The following is a 16916-nucleotide window of genomic DNA, read 5'->3' on the forward strand; positions in this document are numbered from 1 at the left end:
AAAACTAGAACAGGTACAATCTAGGTAGTACATTTTGTAGCAGGAACCCTGCTCACCCAATCTGTGATGTGAAGTTCCTGAGCAGTGGCAGAGATGATTTCCCAATGGAATATTAATTAACAGAGCATCCTTCCCATTGTTTTGATTGACTATGAATTTTCATAGTAGTGTTGGCGAGGTTTAACCATGTTACAAATAGGCTTTGACATTTTGTAGTAGCCTTGGAGGATCCATCTTTCAGTGCAGTCAGATGATCAATCCATCTCTAGTTGGATGTCTGATGTTTTAGATCAGTGTTAGGGAGGGACGAACATCATCTTCAGACTCAGCCTCCCTGTGGTGGGCTACGATGTAAGAGAACAGAACTCTGGAGACTGTGGCTACCCTACTTTGACGCAAATTAATTCTCAGATACCTTAAATGAAAATTTCTGGAATGAAAACGGAAGAAACAACGTTTTGTGAATTGAGCTCTATGATCTGATGACACAGGTAAAATGTAAACTAAGGAGTATGTTTCTGCCAGAATTGGCTAGATGATAGTGTGGCTATTGTTCTAGAGAGGCCAGCATGTGGCAGCAGCATTAACATTTCCAACCAGTCGTTCAGGCTCCTAGTAACCGAGTGTACTATAAAAAATGTCTACAAAACAGTTTATTTGCAATAACAATATTTGGTTTTCAGTGCTATCAACATATCATTGGACATTTTTTAGCTGATCTCGCCGCATGTCAATTAACGTAATGCGTCCCTAGTAGCACACACTCTGCAGGGCATCTTTTCGAGCCCATCATCACCAACATACCTGCTTTAAAAGTCTGTCAGCCTCTTCCTATGAACTGGTCTGACCACTTCTTTATTTCCATGACGCTACTAGGTGAAGGCCCTTCTTCGGTTGTCCTCTTGAAGCCCATCCTAAAACGCCCTGGCATAAGTTAGATGTCAACTATTTTCGTGACCTCCTCCTCAATCAGATGCCTCAACTTACTGGGAATATTGAAACTGCAAACAGCCTTTTGTCTGAGTGGCTTATGCATTCCTTCGATAAATGCATCCCAGCCAAATTCACATATAGCCGAAGAATTCAGTCCAGTCCGTGGTACAATGAGAAGCTGACCCATCAAGGGGTATCACAAATCCATCCATAAATCGAGAGCTGATTACTTTGCAGAACATTTTTTACCTTGCTAAAAGACCTTAAAACCCTGGCACTGTTCAATGAATCCATCATTACCTCGAACTATCAATGTGAGGCGCTTGCCTCCTTTGTTAAGAAGGTCGAGGACATCTATAAAACCTCCCCCCCATGAACTACAATGCAGGCCCTAAAGTCCCCAGCAGCTCCGCTGGCCCCTTACTACATGCTAGCCCCAGGCTCTCCCAGAATGATATAACAACCCTCTGCAATAAAATTAAGTCGGGATCCCCAGCGGACCCTCTCAAACCAGATCAGTTCCAGAAATTTCTACCCCAGATTCTGCCCACTTTATGTGACCTAATTAACCTGTCCTTGTGCACTTCAGAAGTCCCCATTACACGGAAGCATGCCAAGGTCATCCCTTGCTTAAAACCCCCACTCTAGATTACTCCTAGCCAGAGAATTTCCGTTCCATCTCACTCCTTCCTTTTGTAGCTAAAATTACTGAATCACACATCAATTCTATTCCTACCACATTCTTAGAAGCCAATGAATTTCTGAACCCCTTGGTGAGAGGAGTTGGACTAACAGCTAGGGCGGTTGACCTCGAATCTGAGGAACTGGGTCCGAGTCTGGACAATGACGCTGAACATCCTGTGATTCTGGGCAAATCACTTAATCTCCCCGTGCCTAACAAAAATGAATGTGTCTTCATGTAATGCAACTAGCGCTAAGTAAAGCGGTCTGATATACCCGATTCGGGTCAAGTTTGCGCAATGTAAAACTCTGTAAAATAAAAAAAGATTTAAAAAAAGAATGGCTTCAGAACACGCCATACCACTAAATCTGCCATACTGAAAGTTACCAAACTTTTATGGAGCTCCCTGGACAAAGGAAATACCCTGGCTCTGATCCTCCTTGACCTGAGCACCGTATTTGACACTGTGTTGCACCAGATTCTCCTGTGGCACCTACAAGAGATAGATATCAGAGGGGCTGCCTTAAGGTGGCGTTCATCATTTTTAACTGAGAGATCCTTTCAAGTGATCTCCCCTCCCTTCAGCTTTCAGATACACTTAGGGCATCAGGAAGTGCCACAGGGTTCAGCTCTGAGCCCCACCTTATTCAATATTTATATTCAACCTCTAGCGGCTGTCGCTAAGAGTAGGGGCCTCTCTGTGGTCTCCTATGCTGAAGACACTCAGCGTGTGATCTCCCTGTCTAATGACTCTGACCAAAATGTGGCCAAGTTCCAAGATGATATGGCGACCATTGCAGATTGGATGTCGACCAACTGCCTACAGCCGAACGCTAATAAATCGGAGATTTTTCTATTGGGTAGAAACACCAACCTATGGAGCGAGCACTAGTGGCTGGCCACGCTAGAGCCCCCCCCCCCTGCCCAAGCAGACTGTACAAAATCTGGGTGTCTAGGTTGACTTTGCTCTGAAGTATCAGGCACAGACAAAGTCTATAGCTGGTGCATGTTTTGGGCTGCTACGTGGACTCATGCCACTGCTTGAGTTCTTCAATGCCCATCCCCACCAAGTCATCATCCAGTCTACTATACTTTTGAGACTGGATTATTGCAACTCTCTGTATTTGGGCACCAACAAATCTGCCACCTACAGAGGGCGCAATATGCTGCAGCTCGGTTGCTATTCACCCTTCCCAAATTTTGCACAGCTTCCAACCTCCTACGAAAGCTCCATTGACTTCAGGTGGAAAAAATAATCCACTTCAAGGCATTGTGCATCTCCCACAGAATTCTGCACACCGAAGCTCCCACCATTTTGGCCAATCTTCTTACTCCTTACATTTCAAACCGCTTGCTGCGCTCCTCAGACCAACACCTTGCATGTGTCCCCTGTGTCAAAAGAGCATGGGCTGGAGTCTGATCATTCTGTGCCCTCGCCCATACGCTCTGGAATGCCCTCCCTGGTAACATTAGAAGCGTCCAAAACCATGGTTCTTTCCAGAAGGAAATAAAGACCTGTCTCTTTCCTAGATAAGCCCTCCTTCCTAGCCCTGACACCATTTCCTTTCTCTGTTAGCCATTTGGGATCAGCGCTGGGATGCCCCGTTGCTGGGGCAGCCATGCCCTTTACAAATCATTTAACAGAACATACCATAACAATTCAAATTAGGTTCCAATGCTCCGATATTTTGTGCGATCGTCTGTTTGTATGTGTATATATGTATGTGGTATTGTTTAGTGCCAACCTAGTCGAACCATAGTTGTCCTTTCTCGGTCAAGCCTACCGGTAAACATTGTTTGCAACGAATGTGATACAACGCATTCCATTACAACGCGGTTGTTATAACGACCGCATTGTTACATCGCAAACCATTACAACGCAAGTCGTTACAACGACTTGCTGTAGGGGTCGTTACAACGACTTGCTGTAGGGGGCAGAAGGTGTTGGGTTTAAAATCCAACACCTTCTCTACTGTTGCACAGACTGGAGTTGGAATAGTAAATTATACTATTCCAACATCCAGTGCCTACTACAGCAAGTCGTTGTAACGACTTGCATTGCAATGGTATGCAATGTAACAACACAGTCATTGTAATGATCGCGTTGTAATGGCATGCGATGTATCACATGCATTGTAATGTCGCATATTCAAGCCTACCAGACAGAAAAGCTGTTTTACTGCAAAAGGCATATTGTGGGCTTACCTAGAAAATAGAGGGGCTTGCAGCCCACCCATTGGTTAGCATTAGTTACCTTTACTGTCACTCTCATTTGCCTGCTTCTTATTTGATGGCTTTCCTTGTCCATCTTGCCTCTGTCCCTCTCCTGGAGCATTTCCAGTTTACTTGTGTCCTTCCACGGCTCACTTTTTATACAGCTACTTTTTTTATTTTGTCTTAAGCACTTCTTGGGGGTTCATGTGTTTTCCAGCGGTATCACTTATAGGCCTCTCTTGCACCGTCTGCACTCCTTGTTGCTCTCTCTCACCCATGTGCTTCTCCCCACCCATGATGCACTTACCCATATGTGCTGCCTCTCATTTTGCTTTTTCACCCTTTTGCTTCTCCCCCCAGCTCCAAGCTGCTCGCTCTCTCGCCCATTTACTTTTCTCCACCGTTTCTCATGTTGCACTCTTGTTGCTGTTCTCTACCCTGCACCCTAGAGCTCTGAGCTACTTACCCCCTCCTGCACCCTCAGTATTGCTTCCTTACCCACATACACCCCTGTGTGTTGCTTCCAAAGCCCAAAGGCGAGACCTATTGGTTTTATCAATGCTTGTTACTGAAAAACTATACTTTTAATGACCTTGTCCTGAAAAATAAATTAATTTATCAATACCTTTCAATGGGACTCTTGACTTTTGCTTCTTGACTGTCACCAAAAAAAGCATCTAATTAGCTCCGGGAAGATGGACGCCATAGGTTCTAATCTGATCCCAAGCTTGTGTGTATGCTAATAATTACACTTACATCAGTTCTGTTTCTGTTTAAACACACTTTCTTTGACGTTAATGGTGTGGGAATTATCTTTTAGCCTGTCTAGTTTTCAGCAAACGATGCATGTGCTCCATATTTAGGAGTATTAGGTTGGGTTGCATTAAAAGGCCCCTTAGTTTGAAAACAGAGTGTGTTGTGTTACAGCTACTTGATTCATATCTACAGGCACTTCAGATCAGGAAATTTGCTTCTAAACCCGACCACATTATAGAGTATTGTGTCGCAATATAGTCATTAGTGTTTTGTTTATTTACAGAACTTATGACATAAAAAAGGAGGCGTGGGATCTTCGGGACGCCTCTCTGAAGAGCATCAGAGTGGGAGGAATACTATGTGGAAGAGAATGTTCTCCTGAGTTTGGGTCTGGGCTGATGCAGCAAAGTGACCTCCAAAATAAGGTAAAAAGTAGTTTCTTTATTCTCATTAGAGACAATACAAGGTGCAGTAACCAGAAACTGGAAGTCTGCAACTCCCACCGTACTTTTTAAAAGGTACACAGAACACCCATGAACACTAAAAAGATCATAGTATATTCACTCATACAAAACACGCCGTGATGCTGCAGACATCTCCCCCAGCACAACATATCTCACGCCCACAACACAGGGCAGTCTCAGCCTTTTAACAAAAACAGAGTACCTTTAAATTCAGGAATATCTCTCAGCCAGAAGAATAACAAAGTATCTGCAAACTATCAGAAGGATATGGTATTCTGTTCAGTGCATCCCTGGTGAAGCCCCTGCATAGGAAACATTTCCCTTAGGGAAGAACAAGACCCGTGTAGGATGCCGATAGTTGGACAGGCAGCACTAAACCCAGAGTTAGCTGCTGCTAAGGTGATCCCTGCAGTTGGATAGAAATGACCTGAACCAGGAATGCAATGCAATACAAAAGCCCCAAGGAAAACAACAGTAGATGGCCCTCCTTTTAAAACAATAATAGGTGGCCCTCCTTTTCATATAAGGGAACTACATGTTCTCTGGGGTGATATTTTCTAGACCACTGTTCATTGTTGCATTCCTGAAAAAGCTGCTACAGAAAGTTTTCTATGTATTTAATATCCTGGCAGAGTGGAAAGCTCAGGGACTAGGGAAAATGGATCACAGACACAGTATCGAAGTAAACAATATTATTTGACATGAATATTGTATCCCCATACTTAATATGGTAAGTACAAAAATATCCCCAAAAGATGTCGTTAACACTAATATTATCAAAAAATAGACAAAAATATAGAATTTATAAATATAGAGTTTAAAGAAGTGTAAATATTTTAATACACTATACAAAAGTGTAATATATATTACATTAAATATATCCCACTGTTGTTTAATACAATGTATATAAATATTATATAAACACACAAACACATATATATGTGTGTTTGTATTTATATAAATATATATATATTGCAACATAATTAATATACATACATGTTACTTTGTATTTATTGTTTTCATATTTTAAATGTATTAATATACACATATATGTATATATTCATTATATTCTTAGTAATACAATATTTATAAAATGTATATATATTGTAAAATAAATATGTATTATGTTGCACTACATATATATTTATATATAAAAATATACAGGTGATAAAAACATTAAAATAAATAATTGAAGAAAACATATAATTTATGTAGACAATAAATAAAACATAAAAAAATTGAAAAATCCAAAAAGACATTTACAAAAAATACTATAAACATTAAAATAAATGTAAAAATAAAAACAAATAATATTAAAAAATTAAACAGTTATTTTTTTTTTGGTGTCCTCGTTAGCCGCTTAGTCGATCCATGGGTGCTCCAACCGCAAGACCCAGTCGCCTCTGTATCATCAAGAGACCACAAAATGATCTCATAATATCCAGGAAGGCAGACATGATGCCTCAGCAACGAAGAGCCCCGCACGAACTATCTCCATACAAGCCTTTTATTGGCTGATAGTCCAATAATAATATGGCGTGGGGTGCCTCCCATTGGACATGGAAACATTGGCTTAATCATCGGACCCGGGGAAAAAAGAAAACCCCGGGTACGTTAACTGTCCCGTCTCCACTCAATCAAGAAATTCCAGAATCTCACAGTACGAGGGCTACACATTCTGGCTAGATCTACTTTCGATGTTGCATATAATGAAGACAACCACTCTACATGAGTCGGGGAGTTAATATTGACCCAATTTTTGCAGATTTGTCTTCTTGCTAGAAGAATAGCATAGTATAGAAATTCTCTTTCTAATCCCTTGATGTTCTCATTTAACCCAAACATAATTAAAGACCATGAAAGTGGGATAGAGATTCTGAGAATTGATTCAAGTGATATCTTGATTTCTTGCCAATAATTGGCGATGTTGGGACATTCCCAGAACATGTACAGGTCTGAGGCTGCTGGGAAGAAGCATTTACTGCAGCATTTCCGGGACTGGAATTTCGAGAGTTTTTTGGGGGAATAATACGCCCGATGTAGTGTGAAGAGTTGATTGCGCCTCAACCACGCTGGTTTTATGATTTTATAGAGAAGGGTGAAGGATTCTGCCCATTTGTCTTCTGCCTGGGGTTCTCCCTCTCCTCGCCACAATTTTATCGGAAAGTCAAACTCGCCCTCCCCATCTTCCATAATATTCCAGTAGTACAGCGCAACTTCCTTGCCTCTGGCGGGTTTCACAACTAGGTTGTTTTCTAGAGAACTGTATCCTCCCAATTTGATTTTTTTCTTAGTTTGAGTTCGTATCCAGCTGGACAGTTGTATATACACAAGCCATGAGAGTGGTGATGTTACCCTGTCCTTGAATGTTTCCCATTCCATAAGGGATCCTCCTGCCACTAACTCTCCCCATCGTGATATCCCTGATTCCAGAAGGACCGTTATAACCGTCTCAGTATATTGTGGGGAGAACAAAAATTAAACAGTTATTGCTATAAAATCTATTCAACAAATATTATGAAAACTATTGGAGTCTAAGAATATTAATATTAAATATGCTATTCACATTCTAATTTATGCAACAGTAGGGAAAGTGTTGGACTTCATAGGGGTTAGATTTACTATTCCTACTCCAGTTATCACAATAATAGGGAAAGTGTTGTACTTCAGAGGAGTTACATTTACTACCCCAATTATAGTCAGGGAACAGTAGGGAATGCACTACACCTCGGAAGGGTGAAATATACTATTCCCACTCCGGTCTACACAACTGTAGACAAAGTGTTTTACTTTGGAGGGGTTACATTACTATTCACACTCCAAACAATGCAACAGTAGGAAAGTGATGGATTTCAGAAGGGAAAATGTTTATATTCCTACTCCAAAAAGTGCAATAGTAGGGAGAGTGTTGGACTTTGGAGGGGTTACATCTACTACTCACACTCTAAACAATGCAACAGTAGAGAAAGTGATTGATTTCTGAGAGGTGAAATTTACTATTCCCACTCCAAACAGTGCAATAGTAATAAAATTGTTGGACTTTGGAGGGGTAAAATGTATTATTCCCACTCCAGTCTCTGCAACAGTAGAGACAGTGTTGGATTTCTGAGGGGTGAAATTTACTATTTGAACCCCAAAACAGTAGGGATAGTGCTGAACTGCAAAAACTTTAGTTTTACCATTCCTACTGCAGTCAAAGCAAGAGCAGGGAAAAGGGGAAACATCACTTACAACGCAACTTTTACCACGCAATGCTTTTACATCGCAGCTTTTACAACGCAAACCATTACAACGCATTGCGCTGGGGGGCGCTCTAGGATAGGGACTATATTTAATTTACTATCCAACACCTTCCCTACTATCCACGGGGACTGGAGTTGGAATAGTAAAATAAATAATTCACTATCCAGCGCCCCAAAGCACTATGCGTTGTAATGGTATGCATTGTAAAACTCGTGTTGTAAAAGCATGCGATGTAAAAGCATGCGTTGTAATGTCGTACATCCAGGGAAAAGACTTCACTTCAAATGCATTACATATATGAGTAACCCCATGAATGTAGAAACAAATATAAACTCTTAATAAAAAAAGAAAATTAGCTCCCACCCTATACCCCTACAAACCTAGTAACCTGCACCTAAAATTGAACTAAAATGACTCAGTATTACATAATTTTCATAATTAATCCCAATCACATAATTCATTAAAAACTATTAAATAATTAATAATTAACTTTTGCCTGATTAACTTCCCACCCTACCCCTCCCCATACAAAACCAACAACCAGCTATAGCACACTAAATTATTATTCACAATTAAACTAAACAATTTAAATCACAATAAGAAAATTAATAACAATTACAGAACCAATTGTAACACATAAAATTAATATACCACCTAAACACATTTAAATAATTTTAAAACAGTATTTTTTACAATTAAATTATTGAAAATGATAATGAAAACAATAATGTTCCTAAAAATGATGTTACTTCTCTCAAAAAATACTCCTGAAAGCTACATTATTGCATCACAATATTTTTGTGTCACAATATACTTGTTTCCGATATTTGTGCCTCCCAATATTTAGAACTCAATAGTTTGTCCAAATAAGAAGAAAGATTTGTGCAGAAGTTAGTGCCTCCACAACAAGAAACACATCCATGCAGAAGACTAGCTATGGTTGTGTGTTTCAGAGCTGGTGCATCTTTTATAAGATTCTTTATATTGTCACGTCGTCTCCTCATGAAGGATCTTGTTTCTGAAATGCATAAGGGCTTGGACTGAACATGGTCTAGATCGACCTTCGCATCAACTATTATGCTACGTATGAGTAATGAATCCTAAGAATGGACCAGGGTGCATAGAAGTCCCTGCAGCCTCTGCGGCCTATGAAGACCCACAACCATTCAAGCTGCCTCAAACCTTCAAGTGCCCCCATTCAGCCCATGACCATTGTATATCTGTAAGACACTGGATACTCAGGGGCCCCTCATCACATTCTGCACGTGTGGCCCCATCATTTTGATTTTCGCCACTGGAACGGCCATCTTCCAATGTTTATACAATTAGAATGCAACAATTAATAAACTTTAATCAACACAAACAACAACTTTCTGATGACTGAACTTTATAGTAATGGTTGAAATTTTTAATGAATGTAGTCATAGGCCTCTTTCCAGCCGGTCATAAAGGGACTACTGCGCTTGAAAGGCGTAGCATGTAATGAGCCTGTGAATGTATTCCGAGACAGAGGATATTTACCAGACCATATTACCTCCAGTCTGGTGTCCAACCAAAGAAGGACAGGACTTCAGCCTGCAGGGTTTGATTTACCACACTGTTACTCAGGACTACCCTTAGTCCACAGTGGCAGTGGGGGAAACTCAACAACTGCAGCTCGACAGCCAGTACTTCCTATATCACACTGGTGGAAGTCTGACCCTTAAAAGTTTGGAAGCGTGGATTGGGAATTTTATAGCATTATAGACGTAGTTATGTTTAACCCCTTGCGTGCGCGTGACGGCCGGGAGCCGACACGCTTCACGGTGGGCGTGTGCGGAGGACGGCCCACGGCCATCCATCCCCGCCCACTCATTAAAACCCCAGCACCGCGGCGGAATTTTTGCCGCGGTCAAGGGGTTAAGGATGTTGGGAAAACATTGTATAAAAATATGCTTGAGTCTTTGCCGGCCTTCACCTTTCTACTACTAATTAACTCTATGAATTATGATATTTAATTGCAGTAATTCACTTCCCAGTACAAGCTCATGTGAAACTGGCTATAGCCATGTTTCACTTCCAAGTTGCAGTGTTTCTGAGTTGGTGAGTTAACGCTGGGAAGCCTTGACAAGGTAGCCATGCGCTTTAAAAAAAACCAAGTAGAATAGATTAGCTATCCCAGTGCACCACATCTGAAGGCAGAAAACTAAAAGATACAATGTTGTGACTAAGGCATTGGACTTGTGTTTTTGTGAATAGAAACTATAAGAATTCCAAGACGGTTTAAGGTCTTCTATGGGGATCGAGAAATACCTGCTGCTACCACCACCAGCTACTTGCAGCTCACTGAAGTCATGGGTAAAGAGGTGAGGTGAGTCGTAGTGGCTGCCGCTTCTGTAGTTGTTCATCTATGTATGAGGTAGGACTGCGGCAGTAGTATTGGGGATACAGATCTGGCGCTGCTCCGAGAGGACTGCGTATAGTGTGCAGCCTTTTCTGTGCAGGTTATGCACAGAAAAGAATGCGGTCTGCTGATTGTTCACAGCCAAATCCCGAGATGATTTTGCATAGCCCAGTACTGGTCTATAGATAGCATAATGCCTGGCATTGCACCAGCACGCAGTTCAGAATAAGGGCGCATAGAAAGTCTGATGTGGAGAGCGATTATAGAGGAAGAGCCTTGCCTTTTAGAAAATCCACACTCAGTGGACGGTGGATTTCTATGTGGATTAGTGGTAATGGTCCTGAACCACCTATTCCATCAGCAACAGAGTGAAGAAGGTTGGGGTGGAAAACGTTTGCAGCAAGTAAAGCACAAAGATGTTGTTATCTGTACTACATAGCAAGATTTAGTGTCTAATTTCTTAGTATGCCCCCTTGTCCCAAAAATAGTTTGACAATAGGTCCTCATTGCATTGTTGTGGCCATATTCTGGTAGTTTTCATTCATTTGCCTTTTATCAGCTTTGACATTTGGGTACGTGTCCTTCATTTGGCCTTTATTACCTGGTATTCCTCTACATTAAAACATGTTCAGGGCTTGCCAGATCATTTCATGATGGTAGGACACCTCTTTTCCAGCCCTGGACTTTTCATATACCGGAGTGCATTCTAGTAGTGGTTGTCTTGGCATGTTTTAATGAGCACGCTCAATGATTTGGAAAAGAAAAGCCAAGTCTGGGAAAGTGCTGATGTCCTATCAATTACTACTAAATTCCCCAGAATTTGTTCATGGTGGGATTGCTCTGGGCATTAGAGGCTGTAACATTACACAGATAAGCTGCAATGAGTTTTGAATGCTAAACTTTAACATGAGAAGGCTGTGCTCTATGATTCAGGCTGTATCTGCACATGGAAAGGATGCACTCAGCAGTCGAGCGCACACTTATTCGTGGCAAGAATGTACGGGACATTTGAGGCTGTACCTAACCAAAGTGAGCCTGTGAAGGGAGGGATTACGTGTTTGAATTGTAGCTATTAATGTGCTTATGAAACTGCAAGAGGGGCGTCTGCCTTGCAGATCATTATGGACGTTGTTTCCTGTCCTTGACTTTCATGTGGTCACCTAATGCATTCTGGTTGTTTTAGTTTTACTTTGCTTTCATTTAACTAATTAGACTGGCACATGTGATAGCAATGATTTGTAGTTGAAATGTTCAGGACTGGAGGCAGTGTTCATAATCGCCAGGATGCCCGAAGGGTGAAAGTCCTTGCGCTATATAAATATACCTATACATACATACATACATAATGACATGGAGTGAGGTGTTCATACTATAGGCGTCACATGGCATATACCTCTAAAATAGACATGATATACTCGGTATGGAGAAGCTGACACTCACCATGGCGGGGGAGGGATACAGATATGATGAGCTGTGGCAACCCTTTCTGTCACTCTTAGCTACTGAATTCAGGGAGGTCACATGTAGCCTCGCAGTCTCACAGCGGACGGTCTGACGAGGGAGGTCACTTATGGTTTTAGCATGGCTCGGGTAGTGGACATGGAACATAGGAGAGGGTGGAGGAGTTGGGGGAGGGGGACGTTTAAGGGGGGGTTTATCTTTTTTTTTTCTTTTGTTAAATGTTACCTCAAGTATGTGACAATAGCCGGATATGAGCCCACTGTCGAATATGCACCTTTTGGTTAGCTTTGTCGTGTCATATGTGCCACAGCACTCTTTGTGGATAGCTAAACATATGTGGTTTTATTTGTATGTTGCAAACTGAATAAAGACATTTAAACCATAAAATAGACATAATGAGGCTATAACACAGCATGTGTTGGGTGTGTGTGGGCATATGATGCTTATGCTTGGCTATTTAAGGGTCATATTGGCATTTGGGGCATCCTTGTACATTTTAGTCTCTAATTGCCTATCACTTGTTAGCATTTGATGTTTGTACCTGAGTAAATGATAGCTGCACCCTGGCATATCAAGTCTGCGCTCCTAGCATGTCATTGCATCACACTAGTTAATATGTAGTGTGTAACAAAAAAAGACACTAATCTTCTTTTGTTGTGCTTTTTCATTTTTATTTAATCCTGTATGTGATAATCTTACTTCTTTAATGCCACTTACTGTCACACATTTTTTACCATGTGGTTATCAGAGTCAAAGGTCATTTGATGTCACTTCCTGTCATGTGATGTGCAAATGACGTCACTTCCACTACCCCTACCGTTTTGGTGAATCGACGTCCATGCCGACTGGGTGTATCTGCTATCCTGTTTTTTTATTTTGGCCCTTGCCTCATTCTAACCTAGCATGTGCACGAGGGCCTAGGCCAGTCTCTTGATATGAATAAGATCCTGGACCTGTCCAGGGGCTCGATAAGTTGCACTAAGCATGCCTTTATTGAAAGGCAGTACATTTCTGCCCCTATCGTGTATTTAGCAATTAAAGCAAAGGTGGCAGAGTACCATGTTTTGTGACACCATATGTTGTAACCAGACCTTTTTATCTGTGTCACAGGAGCAGAGACCTAATGGATCCACTCATGTTAAGTTCCTCTTTTATGCACTAGAAATAACATCATATGTTTGTGTTCTTGCAATGCTTTATGTAGGCTGTGTGGTACATGCATGGTGTGTGCATGTGAGCTGAAGTAATTGAGGTCTGTGGGATCCATTTTGGACACCCCAGCCTCGGCCTTTTGCACCAGATGAAGGTGAGGTTGTTTTCTCAGACAGTGGCAGTGTGATGTGGAGATTCCTTAACAGAAATGAGGTGAGAGAAACACTGAAGTGATGGAAGAGGAGACAAGACTCCTTTTGAAATTCAATTAGACCTTTTGCTGAGCCAAGAGCTGCCGACTACTCTTTCTAAACTGCCACTTAATGGATCATAGTGAGGAAGGGTAGGATTGCAAGGGGACTTTGTTGAGCAAGGTGGAGGAGACCATTCAGGGGAGGCCTAGCCTTTTGTCTTTCACTGATTTTATTATCAGTGGGTGGATGACAGCCAGGCACAGACACCTCACATTGTTAGTGCCTCTGTAGTGGGTGCTCCAGGCTGGAGAAAACCCAGCTGTGAGAACCATCACTATACACAAAGGCAGTGGCTGGAGAGCAGCCTGGAAAGAACACTTTAAAGTGGAACCACTCTAAACCTATTCTGAAAGTGGGGACTGTAAATACACATCTGCTGTATGCTTTTGCTGTGAAATAAAATGGGCCCCACAACCCCATTTGTTGTCCCAGTTCCAAGTCCTCTATGGCCAAGGAAGAGATTGCTCTGCAGAGTACTCACAAGGATGCATTGCAACCACGGCATGTGTCTCACAGGCTTTGCAGTGGGGAGGGGACATCACATGAGTCTGACCCCTTTTTGGAAGAGCCTGTCATGAAGCACACAGAAACCAACCTCCCAGGTGACAGAGGGAAGGAGCCTGGCAGCACTGCAAGGAGAGTGAATGTCCAGGAGGAGTGAGAGGCAGCATGTCCACAGTGCTGGCAGAACTTTCAGTAGAGGAGGTGTGTGTACAGCAATCTGTATACCGTGGTGCCCTTGGGTCTACAGTCTATCCAGAAGCGTTTCCTGGTGAGAACCCCGATGACTCACCCTGAGATAGGCTGTGATCTTAGTCTTAATCTGCCTTTGCCTGGTGTATTGCTCCAAAGAAGACCAGCCTGAGCATTGTCATATTTTCAAGAAGGAAAATGGCCTGTGCATGTCCGTGTCTTACAGAAGGATATCGGCCTGTGCGTGGCGACACTGCCAGAAGGAGACCTGCTGGTGTGTCTCTGCACCCAATAAGAAGGCCGGCCTGTTTGTGGCTACATCAGAAGAAGGAGATTGGTCTGTGTGTGGCCACATATATCCCAGAGAACCAGTCTTGCAGGGCCCATCTGCACTCTGCCAGGGTGAAGCCTTCCATTGGAATAGTTTTCCTTGCCTTCTCAGCTTCCACCAGCGATCAACAGATAAGTACAGAAGCAGGACCACTGAAGCGATGTCTGCTGGCCACAGCCAGTGATGAGAAGAGTTATGGGGCTGCGGGGGAGCACGTAAGTCTCCCCCCTCCACCTCAGAGAGTGGAAAGGAGCAGACGAGAGAAAGTTGGGCAACTGTCCAAAAAGACTTTTCCACTGTGGGTTGGATGTTCTGAGCAACTTTTCTGTCTGGGAACTAAAACTACTGAACTATGAAAGACTGAACTCAAACACCTTCTGGGGGAGATTTACACCTGTGCTATAATCACACTATTCCCCGAATCCCAGGGAGAAAGCCACACAAACCACAAGGGGGAAATGGGAGAGATAGTGGTGAGATGCAACAACCTTACTCAACAGCACCTAGGACACAAAATTGTGCTGTGCTTGTCTTTTTGTGTAGTGTTTCGTTCTAGTGTGCATTAAAGTATTTTTCTTTCTTGAAAGGTAAGCACTGGGTTGGAAATTCCATTATTGCACTGTTATGTGATTGTTGAATCCTGAGCGCAATCTCCTTCACCTCCCTAAAATGCCTGTGACTGCTCACCATCGCTGGCACTGAGAGTCACGTGCGGAAGAGGTTGTAATTGTCCCAGTTTGTAGAAACACAGTAGGGAGGACCCCAAAGCATCACAAGTAAAGAACATCGACCCCTATGGTTGAGGGTCAGTAGCCCATTCTTGAACCATGGCCCCCAAAAGTGATCTGACATATACAGCTCTAGAATCTGGATCCAAGGAAATAGATACGCTCCTCCTAGAGACAGCAGTGGCGGCTCCTCCGCTAAGGTGGAGGAGCGTCACCCCACTTCCTTTTAAAGGAAAAATAAAATGATAAAAACTGAATGTTATTGTAATTTTATTTGTTACTGCCTCTTTGCGGCCTGGGCGGGCTGCTCTGCTGTCAGAGCATGGCAGGGGAGGAATGGTTTGCCCACTCAGAGTGCGCATGAATGCTTGGCTTGCCCTCTTGGGCCGGCCAAACATTCATGCGCACTTTGCATGTTCTCCACACAGGCTGCATGGAGACGTGCCCAGGCCCCCATTCCTTGTCTGAGCGCTGCACCATGGCACTTTGACCAATCCAAACGCTGCATTGCGACTGGTTAGGGAAGCCTGGTACTTCCTGGTTTCTGATCCCGCAGAGTCCTGATGCGGAGGAGAGACCGGAGAGATGCAGAGGCGATAAGGTCAGTTTTATTATTTATTTATTTATTTATTTCACATTCACACACGCACTGCCACCCCTGATACGTGCCGACCGCCACTGAAAGATAGGATCTCAACCCAGTGAAGCAACAGGAATGGTCACACTGCTATGCTAGGCCTCTATTTGCTCGCCGTTTGTTTTTTTTACTTTTCCAGCTAAGCAATTTTCACAGCAGATTATTTTTATTTTAAAAAAACACACACACACACAAGCAGGTCGTGTTGGAAGATCACACACACCTCTAACAAATACAATACAGAGCAAAGGCCAATGGCATTGCCCAAACCATGGTGGTAATAATGATAACAATAATAGCAGAGTCTGTGTTTAGAGCTGTATTACATATATCTCAGGCCCCTGCAGTAGTAGGTGTTACCATTATCCAATTGTAATATATTCATTTTTCAACCTTGTATAGAGTGGATCCAGGGCCTTCCAGATCACAGAGACCTCTGCAGTGAGTGCTGTAGTCCACTGAGCTGTTTTATCGAATCGAACATAGTACATTCTAGCATAGCTAAAAAAAGTTACACTGCTAGCCTAGGTTTAAATGCGCGGTACTACCGGTGGAATAATGTGTCGGGATGATTGACAAGTCAATGCACCTATCGAATCGTTCAACACCTCAAAGATTCGCGGAGGTCCGCCATCTCCTGCTTTCCCTAATGATAGCCTGCAGCGAAACCAGAGAAACAAAGCACAACACACATGCACGAAAGTTAATACTTGTCGAGAGAATAAAGACATAGCTTTCATTATTTCACGAACATACCTGTCCAGCATTCCTCGCACGGGAAAAACGAGAAGAAACCGCCGACCAGGAATGAGACAAAAATACCAACAAAATGCTGCAAGGTAATCGGGTTTTCTCTTGGTTTCTATTTTAAGCTTTAGGTCGATTCCTTTTCCTTTAAATTTCCAGGCACGAAAAGCTGTCTGCCGTGCAGAGAGAAGAGGCAGGTTGGAGGCTAGAGGAAAAGCTTGTGACTGCATAACAAACT

This window comes from Lissotriton helveticus, chromosome 5_1 (genome assembly GCF_964261635.1).
Source record: "Lissotriton helveticus chromosome 5_1, aLisHel1.1, whole genome shotgun sequence".
Classification (NCBI taxonomy): Eukaryota; Metazoa; Chordata; class Amphibia; order Caudata; family Salamandridae; genus Lissotriton; species Lissotriton helveticus.